The sequence below is a fragment of the Sapajus apella genome, unplaced genomic scaffold (assembly GCF_009761245.1).
Source record: "Sapajus apella isolate SASKATOON/1434 unplaced genomic scaffold, GSC_monkey_1.0 scaffold1, whole genome shotgun sequence".
Taxonomy (NCBI): Eukaryota; Metazoa; Chordata; class Mammalia; order Primates; family Cebidae; genus Sapajus; species Sapajus apella.
The window spans coordinates 87895327-87912861 of NW_022436941.1; positions in this window are offsets into that span (position 1 = coordinate 87895327).

A 17535-nucleotide genomic window follows, 5' to 3' on the forward strand; every position below is an offset into this window, starting at 1 on the left:
ATTTTTGCATTGATGTTCATCAGGGATATTGACCTGAAATTTTCTTTTTGTTGTGTCTCTGACAGGTTTTAGTGTCAGGATGACGCTGGGCTCATAAAATGAGGAGTCCCTGTTTTTCTATTATTTGGAATACTTTCAGAAGAAATGGTACAATCTCCTCTTTGTATGTCTGATAGAATTTGGCTGTGAATCTGTCTGGTCCTAGCCTTTTGTTGGTTGGTAGACTATTAATTACTGCCCCAATTTCAGAACTTGTTGTTGGTCTATTTAGGAATTTGACTTCTTTCTGGTTTAGTCTTGTGAGGAAGTGTGTGTCCAGGAAACTGAACCATTACTTCTAGATTTTCTAGTTTATTTGCGTAGAGGTGTTTCTAATATTCTCTGATGGTAGTTTGTATTTCTGTGGGATCAGTGGTGATATCCCCTTTATCATTTTTTATTTTGTTTTTATGTTTTTAAATGTTTTTATTATTATACTTTAAGTATATATATATAATTTATTATTATTATTTAAGTATATAATATACTTTAAGTTCTGGGGCACATGTGCAGATCATGTAGGTTTATTGCATAGGGACACATGTGCCATGGTGATTTGCTGCTTCCATCCCCCCCCATCATCTACATTAGGCGTTTCTCCTTACGTCATCCCTCCCAATCCCCCCACCCCCTGCTATCCCTCCCTTAGCCCCCCAACTCCCTGGCAAGCCCCAATGTGCAATGTTCCCCTCCCTGTGTCCATGTGTTCTCATTGTTCAACACCCACTTATAAGTGAGAACATGCGGTGTTTGGTTTCCTGTTCTTCTGTCAGTTTGCTGAGAATGATGGTTTCCAGCTTCATCCATGTCCTTTCAAAGGACATGAACTCATCCTTTTTTATGGCTGCATAGTATTCCATGCCAGATTTTCTTTATCCAGTCTATCTTTGATGGGTATTTGGGTTGGTTCCAAATCTTTACTATTGTAAACAGTACCGCAATAAACATACATGTGTGTGTGTCTTTATAATTGAATGTTTTATAATCCTTTGGCTATATACCCAGTAGTGGGATTGCTGGGTCAAATTGTATTTCTAGTTCTATAAACTTGAGGAATCACCACACTGTACTTCACAATAGTTGAACTAATTTACGCTTCCACCAACAATGTAAAAGCAGTCCTGTTTCTCCACATCCTTTTTTATTGTGTCTATTTGATTCTTCTCTCCTTTCTTCTTTATTAGTCTGTCTAACGGTCTATTTTGTTAATCTTTTCAAAAAACCAGCTCCTGGATTTATTGATTTTTTGTAGGGTTTTTCTTTTGTGTGTGTCTCTATCTTCAGTTCTTCTCTGATCTTAGTTATTTCTTGTCTTCTGCTAGCTTTTGAATTTGTTTCCTCTTGTTTCTCTAGTTCTTTCAATTGTGTTGGTAGTGTGTTGATTTTAGATATTTCCCACTTTCCTGTGGGCATTTAGTGCTATAAATTTCCCTTTAAACACCACTTTAACTGTGTCCCAGAGATTCTGGTACATTATGTCTTTGTTTTCATTGGTTTCAAATAACTTATTTATTTCTGCCTTCATTTTGTTATTTACCCAGTAGTCATTCAGGAGCAGATTGTTCAGTTTCCATGTAGTTGTGTGGTTTTGAGTGAGTTTTTTAATCCTGGGTTCTAATTTGATTGCACTGTAGTCTGAGAGACTGTTATGATTTTTGTTCTTTTTCATTTGCTGAAGAGTGTTTTACTTCCAATTACTTGCTCATTTTAGAATAAGTGTGATGTGGTTCTGAGAAGAATGCATATCCTCTTGATTTGGGATGGAGAATTCTGTAGATATCTATTAGGTCCTCTTGGTCCTGAGCTGATATCCTTGTTAATTTTCTGTCTGGTTTATCTGTGTAGTATTGACAGTGGGATGTTAAAGTCTCCCACTATTATTATGTGGAAGTCTAAGTCTCTTAGCAGGACTCTAAGAACTTGCTTTATGAATCTGGGTGCTCCTGTATTGGGTGCATAGATGTTTAGGATAGTTAGCTCTTCTTGTTCCATTGATCCCTTTGCCCTATGTAATGGCCTTCTTTGTCTTTTATAATCTTTGTTGGTTTAAAGTCTTTTTTATCAGCTACTAGGATTGCAACCCCTGCTTTTTTTTTCTTTCCATTTACTTGGTAAATATTCCTCCATCTGTTTATTTTGAGCCTATGTGTGTCTTTGCACAAGAGATGTGTCTTCTAAAAACAGCGTATCAATTAGTCTTGACTCTTTATCCAATTTGACAGCCTGTGTCTTTTAATTAGGGCATTTAGCCTGTTTACATTTAAGGTTAATATTGTTAAGTGTGAATTTGATCCTGTCATTATGCTGCTAGTTGGTTATTTGCCTGGTAGTTGATGCAATTTCTTCATAACATTGATGGTCTTTACGATTTGATATGCTTTTGCAGTGACTGATACAGTTTTTTCTTTCCATATTTAGTGCTTCCTTCATGAGCTCTTGAAAGACAGGCCTGGTGGTAACAAAAATCTCCCAGTATTTGCTTGCCTGTAGAGGATTTTATTTCTCCTTTACTTAAGAGCCTAGTTTGGCTGGATATGAAATTCTGGATTGAAAATTTTTTCTTTAGGAATGTTGAATATTGGCCCCTAATTTCCTCTGACTTATAGGGTTTCTGCAGAGAGATCCACTGTTACTTTGATGGGCTTTCCTTTCTGGGTAATCTGACCTTTCTCTCTGGCTGACCTTAACATTTTTTCCTTCATTTCAACCTTGGTGAATATGACGATTATATATCTTGGGGTTGCTCATCTCGAGGAGTATCTTTGTGGTGATCTCTGTATTGCCTGAATTTGAATGGTGCCCAGTCTTGCTAGGTTACAGAAGTTCTCCTGGATAATATCCTGAAGACTGTTTTTCAACTTGGTTCCATTCTCCCTGTCACTTTCAGTTATACTAATCAAACATAGCTTTTGTCTTTTCTCATAGTCCCATATTTCTTGGAGGCTGTGTTCATTCCTTTTCATTCTTTTTTCTCTAATTTTGTCTTCATACTTTATTTTATTAAGTTGATCTTCAATATCTGATATCCTTTTTTCCACTTGATCAATTTGGCTATTGATACTTCTGTATGCTTCACGAAGTTCTTGTGCTGTGTTTTTCAGCTCCATCAGGTTATTTATGTTCTTCTCTAAACTGGTTATTCTAGTTAACAATTCTTCTAACCTTTTCTCTAGGTTTTTAGTTTCCTTGCATTGGATTAGAACATGCTACCTTAGCTTGGAGAAGTTTGTTATTACCCACCTTCTGGAGCCTACTTCTGTCAATTCATCAAACTCATTCTCCATCCAGTTTTGTTCCCTTGCTGGTGAGGAGTTATGATCCTTTGTAAGAGAAGAGGCGTCTGGTTTTTGGAATTTTCAGGCTTTTTGTCTGTTTTTTCCTCATCTTCATGGATTTATCCACCTTTGGTCTTCAATTTGGTTACCTTCGGATGGGGTTTTTGTGTGGATGTCCTTTTTGTTGATGTTGATGTTATTCTTTTCTGTTTGTTAGTTTTCCTTTTAACAGTCAGGCCCCTCTGCTGCAGGTCTGCTGGAGTTTGCTGGAGGTCCACCGCAGACCCTGTTTGCCTGGGAATCACCAGTAGAAGCTACAGAACAGCAAAGATTGCCTGTTCTTTTCTCTGGAAGCTTCATCCCAGAGGAGCACCAGCCAGATGCCAGCTGGAGCTCTCTTGTATGACATGCCTGTCGACCTCTGCTGGGAGGTGTCTTCCAGTCAGGAGGCACGAGGGTCAGGGATCCACTTGAGGAAGCAGTCTGTCCCTTAGCAGAGCCAAAGCACTGTGCTGGAAGATCGACTTCTCTCTTCAGAGCTGGCAAGCAGCAACATTTAAGTCTGCTGAAGCTGCCTCATAGACACCCCTTTCCCCAGGTGCTCTGTCCCAGGGAGATGGGAGTTTTATCTATAAGCTCCTGACTGGGGCTGCTGACTTTATTTCAGAGATGCTCTGCCCAGAGAGGAGGAAACTAGAGAGGCAGCCTGGTTATAGCAGATTTGTAGTGCTGTGGTGGGCTCTGTCCAGTCCAAATTTCCTGGAGGCTTTGTTTACACTGTGAGGCAGAAACTGCCTACTCAAGCCTTACTAATGGTGGATGCCCCTCCCCTTACCATCCTCGCTTGAGCATCCCAAGTCCACTTCAGACTGCTGTGCTGGCAAGGAGAATTTCAAGCCAGTTGATCTTACCTTGCTGGCTCCATGGGGTGGGATCTGCTGAGCTAGACTACTCTGCTCCCTGGCTTCAGCCTTCTTTCCAGGAAATTAAATGGTTCTACCTCACTGGCTTTCCAGGCACCACTGGTGTATGAAATAATACTCCTGCAGCTAGCTCAGTGTCTGCCCAAGTGGCTGCCCAGCTTTGTGCTTGAAACTCAGAGCCCTGGTGGTGTAGGCACCCAAGGGAATCTTCTGGTCTGTGGGTTGCGAAGACTGTGGAGAAAGTGTAGTGTCTGGGCTGGAGTCCACCATTCCTCATGGCATAGTCCTTCATGGCTTCCCTTGGCTAGGGGAGAGAGTTCCCAGACCCCTTGCACTTCCTGAGTGAGGTGACACCCTACCCTGCTTTGGCTCACCGTCTGTGGGCTGCACCCACTGTCTAACCATCCCAGTAAGATGAGTCAGATACCTCAGTTGGAAATAAGGAAATTACCCATGTTCTGTGTTGATCTCACTGGAAGCTGCAGACTGGAGCTGTTCCTATTTGGCCATCTTGCCAGCCACCCTGTTACTGGAATTCTATGTGTGAGTTCAAAAAAAAATAGGAAATAGTATCATATCATTTTTACATAGTTTTTCCCCTAATTACTATGTAAATATAATGCAATTTTAATTCTAATCCTAACAAGACAGTTTACAATTTCAATTCTAATCCTAACAAGACAGTTTGGAAGTCTGATTCTCAGATTCATTTGAAAGAAAAATAGTATTCAACATTTATAAATTTGGTTGGTATTATCCTACAAGAAATCAAATTATATTTTAAAGTTAAAGTTATTGAAAAAGTATGCTTTTGGCACAAAAATAGACAGATGCTGAAAGAAAAAAAATGAAAAGTGCCTCTCTATGTGCTTTGAGATTTAGCCTGTGGTGAAGGCAGCGATTTATGTAAATATAGACAGATAGCTTATTCAATGTATGGTGTTGAGTAACAGCTCTTTGGGAAATAGATAAACATTTATTTCATTAGCAAGGGTAAATTAAAATAATTAAAGCTATTAAAAGGTATAAAAATTAAATTACTAGAATGAATATAAATGGGAATATTTGTGTGGCATTAGTGGGATCTTTCCTTGTCACCTTATAGATCTCATAGCAGCTCCCCCTGCCTTTATGCCCAGCATGCCTGTGCGCATTATCTTTAATTTACTGTATTTCATCTATAACTCCCATCTCCATCTGATGTTACATTTTGTTTATTGTATGCCTCTTTTAACTAGAATATAAATTCCAGAATGCAGAGATTGTGCTCACTTAGTTTTATTTGCTGTATCCCTAGTAATTTGAAAAATGTCTGATATAAGTACTCAAAAAATTTCTTGAGTAAAAAATTGAATTATTATGACTATCAAAAACATATTTACATACTGACAACTTTAGTCTTTGAAACAGAAATACAAATTTATATAATGAAATATAAAAACTATGTGTTTATCTTGCACAGTAAATATCAAATGTCTGAATTAAAACTCCAAACTTTTATTTTTAAATTAGTAAAGAGTGTTTTTGTTTACCATGCTTTGCACCACCACCGTTTTCAACATATAAAGCATTCAAGAAGAAAGTTTTGAAGGAAGCAAAGGCACAATGTTTCATCTTACTTATGCAGTAATAGCTGCCTAATGATGTTGCCTCTTTGTAAAATGGCATTGGCAATTACTGGCAATAATTTTACAATTATTTTGGAAGATAAAATACTTTATTATTCTAACCATTTCCAATTCTTGCACCATCTCTGTTGGAATCTTTATTTTATCTTTTGATTATTTAAAAAAATTTCCAAATGTATATTCTTACCTCAACTTTAATTACAGATAAGTAGTTACTTATTTTAAGTTGATTTCAAAAGAGAATAAGTTCTCTATTGCTTTTTGAAAAGTGCATTAAGAATATAGTGTGACTTGGCTTATAAAAAATAAAACAAATTGAAAAGAAAAATAGTCAAAAATTGAGTTACAGAATAATGTCCATAAACATCCATGGATAGGCTCATTAATTAATACAGATTTAAAATAAACATTTCATAATTACCTTTGAAACATTAAATCTCACACATCTTGATTCTTAATTTCCAAAAAGGATTCAATGAGTCGGATACATGTAAAATGAAGATGGTTCAAATTTCATTAATTTGCAGCTTTGTAATACATTAAAAGACTACTGCTGTCAATGACTTCCCATACTTTATTTTCCTTAAGTCACAAGAAAATCTTAAAGTTTGACAGTGTGTGAGTGTGAGAGGACTGTCTATGGTTAAAACATTATTTTTTTCTTTTTTTTGAGACAGAGTCTCACTCTGTTGCCAGGTGCCAGGCTGGAGTGCAGTGGCACAATCTCGGCTCACTGCAGCTCCTGTCTCCCGGGTTCAAGCAATTCCCCTGCCTCAGCCTCCCGAGTAGCTGGGACTACAGGTGCACACCACCATGCCAAGCTAATTTTTGTATTTTCAGCAGAGACAGGGTTTCACCATGTTGGCCAGGATGGTCTCGATCTCTTGACTTCATGATCCACCCGCCTTGGCCTCCCAAAATGCTGGGATTACAGGTTTGAGCCACCGTGCCTGGCCAAAAAAGTTCTGTAGTTACATTATATCAGATAAACTATAATTGGTAAAGAAAATCTGAATAAAACCATTCAAGATAAGATTAGAGATGTATTGAGGGTTTTTTTTTTTTTTTTGATAATGATTGGGTTTCTGGAGGTACACAGTTTATACCAACAATGCCTGGAAGAGATTTAAGCCTGCGGTTGGTCAATGTGTGTGGCTAAATAGCCTTATAATTTAAAGCAAGAAGAAACCTTATAATAATAAAAAACAGAGCAACAGATTACAGTTCTCATAAGTAAAAATTTTCAAGTGAAAAGAAAAAGCAAATAAATTACGTGAGAGAACTTTCAATAAGTATAATGTTGCCATCTATTTCATAGGCATATACTTTTAGAATAAAATTAAATATCTAATAATGTTACTTAAGACTCATCATTTGTTCGATTTAAACTTTACTTTGTATCACTTTTAACACTTTGAAAAAAATGTGTAACAAAAATATTTTGATCATTTTTCTCTTGCCTGGTGTCATGTTTATAGAGCTACTAAGAATATACTTCCAGACTTGCCCAATTTTGGAGGCCTTGCTGACGTTACATTGCTTCTACATGAAGTTAGCATTGATATTTTTGTTGATGCTACAGAAAACTAAAAGCAACCTTGCTTTTTAAATGCAGAGGAATCTCCTCCCCTCAATATAATGGAAACCTAAAAGAATAAGTATTTTTTTTTCTCATTCTAATAGGTGTAGCAAATAAATAAATAGATTTTTTTTTTTTTCGTATTTGGATATACTAAAACAAACTAGATCAAGGCAAATGATTTGAATTCATGTTCTAAAGGTAAAATGGTCAAAGCCAATCACTATCTTATAGAAATAATTATATTAAATACTGGAATTAGTTCTGACTTTTTTACTTTGTCTTTTATTTATCAGTACATAGCTTAAATACTCCTAAAGCATAGGGGAACTCAAGGAGTTGTGTTTATTTGGGAGATGGTCTTTGGAAACACAAGTGAGGCCTTGCACAAGTTAGGGAGGAAATGGTGGAAAGCCGTTCAAGAGCACATTAATAAGCAGCTTAGTTATTGAACAAGGATTTCATCTCTTTGGGAACTGTTTAAAGAACTGTATAGAATTGATCTTAGTCTTGCCCCCACAACATGCAGTTAGTTACAGTATTTATCCATCATTAGGGTCAATCTATGTTTGAGAGTATATAAAATTTTCAACAGTTTTAGGCCATGCTGTGTGCAAGATATGCAGAGAGTTACTGTCAATAAAATAGCAATTTGTCAGTGTGCCTAATCACCATTGATATCAGTGAATCTTAATGGTAGAAAAGTTGTCTTTGCCTTTTCCTATGCCATAATGTGTAAATATATCTGAGTCATTCACACTAATTGATAGAGACGAACATAGCCCATCTTAGGAATACACTCAAGTCTCTTAAATTCCTAAAACTATGTTTTTCTCTTCTATGCTAGGATTTTCTGTCATTCTTCTGATCTCATGGTTGCATCACAGTGTATGCTTCACATCATCCTTGCTGTTGTACTCCTGATTCATTGGCCTCCTTTTCCAGGTTCACATTTGCCTCTCCTCTACTTAGCTCATTAACTTCATCTTCTTTGATTTCATTGTCATTCACGGAACGCTGTTAATTTCTGTTCTCTACTCTCATCTGCACATAAAGTGGGATCAGGTAATTCCCATTTCCCATTATATCCCATTATGAGAGTTCCCATAATACTGAGAAAAGTCCAACTTAAATCAAGACAAAATAATATTACCTCATTAAGAATAAACATTCTCATTTCATCTTGATGAGTAAATTAATCCAGTATTAATTACCAAATCACTTTATTCTAAATACATAATTAAAACGTACAGCTGGCCTGGTTGTCATCTTAATAAATATAGGAAAGCAATGAGTTTGCATTTCACTCAATGCCAGCAAAAGTATATTTGCATTACTACATATTTAAATTTGACTCATAGTATTTTTGAGAAATTCATGTTTTCCCCCCAAGTCTTGAATGAGCTCATAATGTAATTTTATTCCAAATATTTTAAATAAAATAGAAACATGATTGAAGACACATGACATAATATACTGAGTGGTTAATAACATTCGCTTAGCATTTCCTGAAGTAAATTAGGCTGAGGTTGAATTCAATGATTCAAGAAATCTCATTAGAGCAATTTAAAGTGTTCCAAAATTGATACACTACATTTGATTTTCACAGAAAATTAAATCTACAATTTCTTCTCAAATGAAATCTCAACTTTCTGAAGGAAAATGCATAAGCAAGAATATGGGGAAAGTGCTTTTTTAAAAAATTACACAAAAATTCTCTTTAAATTATTTTGTGAAAATTTGATTTTTATATATTTTAAAGTATATTTCAATTGGAATGAAAAACGTTAAATGAAAATAATTTTTATTTAATAATTTTTTACTTAGGGGCAGTGACAAATATTTTTATATTATTAAGAGCAAAACTATTTTATTGAGATGAAACGTGGTATTCACAGTCTTAATTCGGCAGTGCAAAGGTATCAGCCAATTACTATTACTGCTTCTCTTCACCAGGATAAATACAATTTCTAAAGATAAAATTGGGTTCTCTGTTCTTGACTCCAAAATATGCACTAATAAACAGTTACAAAGTGTTAGGTAAGATATTTGGCAGACACCAAACGTACAAAAGACAGAAAGCTTTATTAATGGGACAAGGAAAATAATAATTTAAGCCTCTTTATTCTCAGGACATTTTCACAGCTGTGAGTATTTTATTATTTATTTTTATTTTTTTTGAGATGGAGTTTCACTCTTGTTACCCAGGCTGGAGTGCAATGGCCCAATCTTGCCTCATTGCCTCCTGGGTTCAAGGGATTCTCCTGCCTCAGCCTTCCGAGTAGCTGGGATTATAGGCACATGCCACCATGCCTGGCTAATATTTGTATTTTTAGTAGCGACAGGGTTTCATCATGTTGGCCAGTGGCCAGGCTAGTCTCAAACTCCTGACCTCAGGTGATCTGCCTGCCTTGACTCCCAAAATGCTGGGAATACAGGTGTGAGCCACCATGTCCAGCTACTATGAGCATTTTAAAGTGGAAAATATTGATAAAATATAATTCGTACTAGTTACTCATTAAAAAACACCAAGGATGAGAGCAAGAGTTTGGGCTTATTAAGAAACATCATAGCATTCTAAATAGTAGTTTTGCCTTGAGGAAGCTTCTGATTATAATAAAGAACACAGTTTCATGTAAGTATTAGTGTGATTAGAATTTTTAGGCAGAGTTCTGAGAAGATAACCACCAAATCCTAAATACCAATTCTCATTCATCCCTGACAAAAATGATAGTAAGCTCCATAATTGATTTTGTCATGCCAACTTATCTTTTATATCAAAACCTGATAAAGCAATACAAAAAATTTTTAAAACCGTATACCAATTCCCTGGTGACTACAGACAAAATATTTACATAAAACTGTTATCAAATAAAATTGAAAAAGCAAGATAAAGAAATAAAAGGCATCCAAATAGGAAGAGAGGAAGTCAAACTATCTCCCTTCACAGACAATATGACTCTATAGCTAGAAACCCCTATAGGTTCTGTCCAAAGGCTCCTAGATCTGAGAACAACTTTAACAAAGTTTCAGGACACAACATCAATGTACAAAAACTAGTAGCATTTCCATACACCAGTAATGTCCAAGCAGAGAGCCAAATCAAGAACTCAATCCCATTCACAGTAGCCACAGAACAAATAAAATACCTAGGAATGCAGCTAACCAAGGATGTGAAAGATCTCTGCAATGAGAATTATAAAATGCTGCTGAAAGAAATTAGAGATGATGCAGGTGGAAAAGCATTCCATGCTCATGGAGCTGAAGAAACGATATTGTTAAAATGACTATCTATCCAAAGCAATTTACAGATTCAATGCTATTTCTATCAAACTATCAATGTCATTTTTTACAGAATTAGAAAAAACTCTCTTAAAATTCATATGGGACCAAAAAAAGCTGCAATAGCCAAAGCAATTCTAAACAGAGAGAACAAAGCTGAAGCCATCACACTACCCAACTGCAAATTACACTGCAAAGCTACGGTAATTAAAACAGCACGACACTGGCACAAAACAGACAGACCAATGGAACAGGTTAGAAACACAGAAATAAAGTCTCAGAACTACAATCATCTGATATTTGACAAAACCAATAGCAAGCAATCGGGAAGGGACACTGTTCAATAAATGGCACTGGGACAACTGGCTAATGATATGCAGAGGATTGAAACTGGACCCCTACCTTTCACCATATACAAAAATCATCTCAAGATGAATTAAAGACTTAAATACAAAACCTAAAACTGTAAAAATCCTAGAGGAAAACCTAAGAAATGCCAATCTGGAAAGGGACCCTGACAAAGACTTCATGATGACTCTAAAAGCAATTGCAACACAAACAAAAATTGACAACTGGCACCTAATTAACTAAGGAGCTTCTGCACAGCAGAAGAAACTATCAACAGAGTAAAAAGATGACTTAAGGAATGGGAGCAAATATTTGCAAACTATGCATCCAATCAAGGTCTAATATCCATCATCGATAAGAAACTTAAATCAACAAGCAAAAAACAAACAACCCCATTAAAAAATGGGAAAGGACATGAACAGACACGTCTCAAAAGAAGACATATGCATGTTTAACAAGAATATGAAAATAAATGCTCAGTATCACTAATCATTAATTAGGGAAATGAAAATCAAAACAACAATGAGATATCATCTCACACTAGTCATAATGGCTATCATTAAAAAGCCAAAAAATACAAGAACACTTATACACTGTTGGTGAGAATGTAAATTAGTTAAGCCACTGTGGAAATCAGTCTGGAGATTTCTTAAAGAATTTAAAATAGCACTACCATTCCAACCAGCAATCCCATTACTGAGTATGTATCCAAAGGAATATAAACCATTTAACCATGTAGACACATGCACACAAATATGCATTGCAGCACTATTCACATGATCAAAGACATAGAATCAACCTAGGGGCCCACCAACAGTGGACTGGATAAAGAAAATGTGGTACATATACACTAGGGACTAGTACACAGACAATAAAAAGAAAACCCTGATTTTGCAGCAATATAGATGAAACTAGAGGCCATTATCCTAAGCAAATTAATGCAGGAAGAGAAAACCAAATATCGCATGTTCTCAGTGGGAGCTAAACATTGACTACATATGGACACAAAGAAGATAGTAACAGACACCTGGTCCTACTTCAGGGTGAGTGGGAGGAGGGTGAGGACTGGAAAACTACCTATTAGATATTATACTGATTACCTGGGTGACAAAATTATCTGTACATCAAATCCCCATAACATGCAGTTTACCCATGTAGCAAACCTGCATATGTATTCCTTGAATCTAAAATAAAAATTGGAAAGAAAAATAATAAAATTGAAAAAGAAATCCCTCTCAGGAGGGCATAAGGATACTATACTGCCTAGTAGGCAGATACTAGGCTTGGTGAGAAGAATCCTGGAACTTAGAGTATGTGTGTAATCAGGGAGCACTAAGCCTCACTCAGCACAATCAGAAGGTGAAGTTGGAGTTTACACTTATTGCTGTAGCTGTATGATGTAGTAGAATCTTAGCCTACAGCATGTTGGGCTCCCTGAAATTAAAAGCCGAAGGAGTGTCTGAATTGATGGCATTAAATACTTGGCTCAGCCCATTTCCTTGGACGTTTTCCAGGAGGCCATCTTCTTCCCAAAAAGGCCAGTCATCAAGTGATTAGACTTATACAAGTTAATACTGAGCTCTGAAACCTGGTGAAAGAAAGTGCTTCAACTGTGTCAAATGTAGTCCATAAATTAAAAAAAAAAAGAAATGAGTACTCTCTTATTCCCTTGAGCAGTGGTTTGTAGTTCTCCTTGAAGAGGTCCTTTACATCCTTTGTTAGCTGTATTCCTAGGTATTTTACTCTCTTTGTAACAGCTGTGAATGAGAGTTTGCTCAAGGGAGCCCACGTAGCCAAGACAATCCTAAGCAAAAAAAAAAAAAAAAAAACAAAGCAGGGGGCAACATGCTACCTGATTTCAAACTATACTACAAGGCTACAGTAATGAAAACAGCATGGTACTGGTACCAAAACAGAGATATAGTCCAATGGAACGGAACTAAGGCCTTGGAGGCAATGCCACACATCTACAACCATCTGATCTTTGACAAACCTGACAAAAACAAGCAATGGGGAAAGTATTCCCTGTTTAATAAATGGTGTTGGGAAAACTGGCTAGCCGTGTGCAGAAAGAAGAAACCTGACCCCTTCCTGACACCTTACACTAGAATTAACTCCAGATGGATTAAAAACTTAAATATAAGACCTAACACCATAAAAACCCTAGAAGAAAACCTAGGCAAAACCATTCAGGACATAGGCATAGGCAAGGGCTTCATGAATGAAACATCAAAAGCATTGGCAACAAAAGCCAAAATAGACAAATGGAACCAATTAAACTCCAGAATTTCTGTACAGAAAAAGAAACAATCATTAGAGTGAACCAGCAGAATGGGAAAAAATTTTTGCAATCTACCCTTCTGACAAAGGGCTAATATCCAGAATCTACAAAGAAGTAAAAAGGATTTATAAGAAAAAAACCCATCCAAAAGTGGGCAAAGGATATGAACAGATGCTTTTCAAAAGAATACATATATGAGGCCAACAAACACATGAAAAAATGCTCATCATCACTGGTCATTAGAGAAATGCAAATCAAAACCACATTGAGATACCACCTCACGCCAGTTAGAATGGTGATCATTAAAAAATCTGGAGACAACAAATGTTGGAAAGGGTGTAGAGAAATAGGAACACTTTTACACTGTTGATGGGACTGTAAACTAGTTCAACCATTGTGGAAGACAGTGTGGCAATTCCTCAAGGACCTAGAAATAGAAATTCCATTTGATCCAGCAATCCCATTACTGGGTATATACCCAAAGGATTATAAATCATTCTATTGTAAAGACACATGCACACATATGTTCATTGCAGCACTGTTTACAATAGCAAAGACCTGGAACGAATCCAAATGCCCATTGACGATACACTGGACAAGGAAAATATGATACATATACACCATGGAATACTATGCAGCCATAAAAAATGGCTCATGTCCTTTGTAGGGACATGGATGAATCTGGAAACCATCATTCTCAGCAAAGTGACACAAGAACAGAAAATCAAACACCTCATGTTCTCACTCATAGGTGGGTGTTGAACAATGAGAACACAGGGACACAGGGAGGGGAGCAACACACACTGGGGTCTGTTGGGGGAGGCCAAGGGAGGAACAGCGGGGGGCTGATGGGGAGGTCGGGGAGGGATATTGTGGGGAGAAATGCCAGAAGTAGGTGACGGGGGGATGGTGGCAGCAAACCTCATTGCCATGTGTGTATCTATGCAACAATCCTGCATGAGCTGCACATATACCCCAGAACCTAAAGTACAATTAAAAAAAAGAAAAAAAATGAGTACTCAGAATAATTATGGGTTTTAACAATAGGTCATTTGTCACCTCCAAATGAGTTATTTCAGTGAAGTAATGAAATCAAAACTGGTCGAAGCCCGTTGGAGAGGATGGAGGGAAAAGAAATGGAGAAAAACAGTGGAGAAAAACAGTAGAGAAAATATTTAGAGTAATTTATTTGTGAAAGTGCCATAATGGTTAATTTTATGTGTCAACTAGGATAAGAGATTCTTAGATAGCTGATAATGCATTATGCATATTTCTGGGTATATCTCTGAGGCTGTAACTGTGAGTCGTTTATCTGAAGAATTTAGCATTTGAATCAGAAGACTGAGTAAAGAAGATTACCTTCATGGATGTGGGCAGACATCATCCAATCCATGAGGGTCTGAATAGAACTAAAAGCTGGAAGAAGAGCAATTTTGCCCTTTCTCTTCTTGAGCTGAGATATCCACCTTCTCCTAACCTTGGGCATAAGAGTTCCTGGTTCTCTGGCCTCCGACTCCAGGACTAACACAAGCTTCAACCCACCTCCTCACTCCACACCCTCCACCTCCTGGTTCTCAGGCCTTCAGCCTCGGATGGGGAGCCATCAGCTCTACTGGTTCTTGGCCAGTAAGCTAAGACTGAATGACACCACCGACTCTCCTGGTCCTCCAGTTTCAGGCAGCATATCCTAGGGCTTCTTGGCCTCTATAATCATGTGATTCAAATATCATAATAAATCTCACCTTTTACATGTTTATGTGTCCCATTGGTATTGTCTTTTTGGAGAACACAAATACAAAAACACATGAAATATTGGGGGATTTTCCTTCCCTCCCTCCCTCCCTCCCTCCCTCCCTCCCTCCCTCCCTCCCTCCCTTCCTTCCTTCCTTCCTTCCTTCCTTCCTTCCTTCTTTCCTTCTTTCCTTCCTTCCTTCCTTCTTCTCTTGCTTTCTTCCTTTCCTTTTCTTGCTCTCTTTTTTTTCTTCCTTTCTTCTTTTTCATAAGAAGTAGCATATCTGTTTGTGATGGGAAGAATATATTAGTGAGTGAGGAATTGGTAATTCAGGAGGAAGTGTAAACAACTACTAAAGTAATGTCTCTGAGTAGATAAACAGAGATAAGGTCAAGCAGAACAGTAGAGGAGCTGGTTCCTGACAGGAACACTGAGAAATTTTTAATAATAACTTGAGTAAAGACAGTAAGGTGCCCCGAGGCAGATTGCTTGGTAGGCTTGGTCATGACATCCTGTGGGAATTCTTTGTTGATTGCTTTTGTTTTCTCAGTTAAATGGGAAGCAATGTTGTCATCTGAGAGTGAGAATAAGAGGACAAACTGGAATACGGAAACTTTAGGAAGCTGATAATCAAATAAAATTAAATGTTTTACTTGTAGAGTGATTTTCCATTCCTATTTTGTTCTCATTCAATGATTAGGAATACATAAGTTTTAATCTGGTTTAAAATGATTCCTTAGTTAAAAAATGGAATTTTCACTTGAGATTCAGGAAACAATGTATCTTACATTATTTTGGATCAATAGCAAACTTTAGTTCTGATTTCTAATAGCTCGACTCAAATATGTGTCAAGTCCTCCAGTAACTAGTATCAAGGGCCAAGTAAACTAAGCGGCATGATTGTGATGCAAAATAATGTGAATTAAAGAAGAGAGAGAAAAAAGTCTTCTTTTTGAGGAAGACATAAAAATATCTCTTCGAATAAATGGAATTTCAAATGTGATCCATAATTATGAATGACATTGATGAAAGACATCATATATGAGAGAAATGGGGTGTTAAGTTAGAATCTTCAGAAGTGCTTATAATTAAAATTATAGGAAAAGAAAAATGTAAAAGGAGAGGCACAGCATTTGAGTTCATTCATTTATTGAAATATTGCTCAGCTGTCAGGTACTCTGTAAGCATTGGAAACATAAGAGAAAGTTCATGTCTTCAAGGCATTCACAGCCCAGTTGAGGAGAGACACAAACTGAATATCTCCCCCATGGCTGGAAATTTTTAGGTCGAGAGAGTCCTGAACATATTTTCAAGGAGAGCGTAAAGAGTCAGAGACTACTGAGAAAATTATGTGCTGTAATGTGCGCTGTTTAGACCAAATAGATAGTTATTAGCACACATACATGAAAAACCTGGCTATTTTTGTGGAAATGTAGATGGTCAGCTAATGGAGTTACATCTTAAACCAAGTTAAGGGCTATTTTTGTGGAATTCTTCTTAAGATTTGTTTTATTATGAACACGTAGAAACATCATTTAATTTACCACTTTGAATATGTAGCCTTTATTTCTGCTTACTCCATGTTTTCAGGACACAGTAGCTTCCCCAGCTTTGCTGCTGTGACAGCTGTATGCTTGATCTATTGGGCTGATTATACCAGCGAGAAGTAACCTTTGAAATTTTGCCATTCAGTGGAGCATGAGGCCATTAAAAATGGAATTCTCTTAAGGCAAGCTGGAAACTATTGGTGAGTTGCATAGGTCTGAACTACTATTAAACTTCATTTTCTTCTATAATAAAGAAGGTTATTGTTATACATATTTGCTGCTGCACTTAACTTGGTTTAAGACATAACTCCATTAGCTGACTGTCTCCATTTCCTTGACTGAATAATTCAAATAATAAATTATTGTTAAATTTAATTTTCCTCTGTGGAACAATGCAAATAATTATTTTTGGAGTAATAACTGATGTATAGAGAAATCTTAAATTTGTCATCAAAAGAATATTGCAGGCAATTTAATTTGGATTAGCTCAGATTTTATATATAAGTATCCCCTTACCCTTCTGTGAGTTTCTGTAATATTTTCAGCTTGTCTAATTTTGATTTTGTAATCCTAACAGTGGAAAACGCTGCATAAAGGATGGAACAGACCTCATCTCTACTTTTAGGAGTTTCTGTCCTTAGGCATTGACAGCAGGGTTGCAGGTGTGTCTGAACTGTGGTACAACTGGGATCTGAGTGTGGGATTCAAACTCAAACCCAAGGCTTCAGGCTCCTAGTCCAATGCTTCACTTGTGGCTTAAGTATACACTGTTTTCTTACTAATATAATGTATGTGCCTCCTTTATCACCTTGGAGTATAAAAGTAAAATCACATCTATCTTAGTAAATTAAGCAACCTTGAACTCCCCCAACCTATCTCTTTGGAAGTATCATTTGTCCCT